Raw genomic sequence first — 3144 nt, forward strand, 5'->3', positions numbered from 1 at the left:
TCAAGAAAGGTAATATGCCCAAAGACTAGAAGAAGAATTCGGCAACACACGAAGAAATAATAGTGTTAAACTACACAGTCTGGCTCGCCAGGGCGACAGACCTTCCGCTGAGGCGGTGGCGCTGAGGTGAGATATCTCTCGTTGTGGCGGGAGATCAGAAATAGTAAAATGGGGAATGGGAAAATGGTTTCCTTATTCTCCCCTTTTCAAACTCACAACCACCCCAAAATTCCCTCGACTCGATCATTCCGAGCGTCATTTCTAAGGTAATTCTCGCATTTCTTACACTCTTTACTTCACTACTTAATTAACAACCATTGCATGCTGCCATTTGATTGATTAGAAATGGTTTAGGGGGGTAGTTTTTCGAAAATGAACTATTTTGCTAAATTGATAGAAAAACGTAGCATGGGCACTTCCTTTACGTCCCCAATGTTTCCATAATGTCCTGGGCGTAATGATTTCATAAAAATACGGTTAAATCGGTACAAGAATGGGTGGGGGAAGTTAAAGGGTCTCTTAGTGTAAAACTCTAATTTAGGCCCTATTCAGGAGTTATTTTGTCGAAATAATCATTTATTTGGGTTCTAGGGTAGTTTATATACTTTGATCTGCTGAAATACCGTTGAAAATTGAGGTTTTGGGATGAAGAGGCGCCATTATCGTGCCTGGTGTTCGTCCCAGATGAAGGCCGCTCTGGCGACCTTTATCCCGCTGTGGCGGCCTTCATAATCCAACCAAGGCGGGATTGTGGCCGTTGTGGCAGGATACGCCAGACCAGTGGCCTGCACCTTTAACTCCAAAATTTCTCTCTTCTTATTTTAGCCTTAACTGACTCTTCTATCGTGTTCTAAATTATATTTAACTTATTGCAGGCTTTCTAAATGAAGACAACTTACATTTTATTCGGTTCCCCTAGTCGTGAGTCGAGAAAGGCATCACGACAACCACAACACTGGGTTCTGTTGCGAGAGAGGTTCTTGCTACTCAAGCTAAAGGAGAAAGCACGTTTATTGTATGCTCGCCTGATGGAGTTCTGATGGGCTCCGCTGACTGAGGCTCCCCCGAATGCACATTCCACTTGGGTGAGAGAGTTCTACGCCATCCTACCTACTGTGCGATGGGACGACCCTCACCCCGACATCAGTATCTGGGGAGTTGACATTCCCCTGAATGCCATCGCCATTAACGAGGATCCATAGGTGCCGAAGGTCTCGAACACTGAGTATGAGGCTAAGCTGAAGGAGATGGATCTGGAGTGGCTGAGAGACACTCTGGTTGAGCATATTAGGTTTACTGGGCCACTGTAGAGGGTATTACTAGCACATATTGGTCACATGATGCTAAGAGGTGGCTACACTTGGTCACTAGGAGGATCCACCTATCGGGAAACTGCATCGACGTGACCTTTTCTCGGGCCTTGGTGGTGGTGTGCGCCATACAGGGTATAGAGCTAAATGTGGGGGTGCAGTCGGAGTGGAAGATGTTCTACCGGGGCAATAAGAAGGATTTGTTCCTACCGGGACTTATTACTGCATGTGCAAGCAGACGGGAGTGCCACTTTTTGACGCCGATGAGGCACTTCCTATGGATCCCCCCTTCACCCTCTTTTTGTAAAGTCAGGTTCTAAGGTTCGTGATTAACAAATTAGTCCTATGATTGGAATATGTGGATTCTCAATTTTTTTTCTGCTTTTCCGTACTTGTATTTGCAAGAAAAATATTCGCTGATACTTGTGCAAATGATTCAAGAATCAGGACCAAAAGTTGGATTTTCCCATTTAGTTACTTGACCGTGTAAATAATTCTACACCGTCAATGGATAGTAGTTAAACTCATATTTTTGTCCACACTTCACATAAGATAACAATCTTGGAATTATTATCCTGAATTTTAATGCCAAAATGACACATTTTTCCTATTTTATAACTCTTCTTTGAAATAAGTTTAAAATTTAAAAATAGAAATATTTTTCTCTGATTCTCGCTCAAAGTTGGAATAGAAAACCTAATTTGTGTCTTTATAAGGTGTTACTGCCTCTCTCTTTTTCAGTGTTTTATTTTCTTGAAAATTGTATCCTTCCTTGGTTTCTTCGATGGTTGATCAAATGCCTTTGCTTAGCATAAAGAAGACATTCTTTTACAATTTCTTTCCATGAAAAGATCAAGAAGAAGCTTGCAAAGTTAACAACACTCCACATGTAGTGACTCGAGAATTAGTGGAGATAAGGGACTTATACCCTGCCCCAAAAAGCGATCTGCAAAACCCATGGCAGATCTAGAAAAAGATTATCCATGAAGAGATCGTTGTTGGAATGATGATGATTCCATTTTTCGAGATGGTTAAGTACATCCTTCGATACTGGACTTTGGACATGGCCAAAGTTTTAGAGAACTGCTGCAGTGTGTGTGTTGACATGTGGGATGTAAATGAGGGGAATATCTCTAAGATGTATGAAGGTAGAAGTGTTTGGATAAGAAAGGTGTACAATGATGATTTGTCTCTTTGGTGCATCAAATTGTTCATGGATCGCGGATTGGGTGATGGTGATGAAATTAGGCTTTATTGGGATCCTAGTTTTTCATTTTTAGTGTTCAAATTGCTTTCTCAGGTTGGCTCTTAGTGTAAAGCTCCGATAATTTAGGACCAGAAACAACATAATATCGTAGTCTTTGGTTTAGTATTACTCGTTCATATATTTGTAATAGCTGAAGACATAATTATGAAATTGGAATTCTTGAAGTTCCCAATTTAGTCTGCGCAATTCCCTTTTTGCACTTGTGTTTTCATTCCCTATTATTATAGTGTTCTTTTAAGTTTGTATAATAGTTTAGATAGTTGTGATATTCTTTGTCAACCTAGAAATAAGCTTAATGTGAGAAATAAGTTGATATACTCACAAAAAATGCCTGGAAATAAGGACCTAGCATGACCTAATTAAGGACCCCATTTTGGCACACCCTCAATGATACAAGATTACCCCTTAATCATTAGAGCTGAATCATTAAGTTGATGGATTTTGTACAATAGAGTGCATTAAATAAGATATCTATAGAAAATAAGAGTACAAAGTATTAGGGCATGTTTGAATAAAGGAATGTGATTTCTAAATTGAACGGAGATGTATTAAGTTAAGACAACTAAT

At 40.0% G+C, this 3144-nt stretch overlaps 1 pseudogene; it reads left to right on the plus strand.

Annotated features, from left to right (window-relative positions):
* Window positions 1–2094: 2094 nt before the first annotated feature.
* Window positions 2095–2622, plus strand: LOC125821080 (uncharacterized; annotated as a pseudogene).
* Window positions 2623–3144: the final 522 nt, after the last annotated feature.

The sequence above is a fragment of the Solanum verrucosum genome, unplaced genomic scaffold, assembly GCF_900185275.1.
Source record: "Solanum verrucosum unplaced genomic scaffold, falcon-dt-bn FXZP01000225.1, whole genome shotgun sequence".
NCBI lineage: Eukaryota > Viridiplantae > Streptophyta > Magnoliopsida > Solanales > Solanaceae > Solanum > Solanum verrucosum.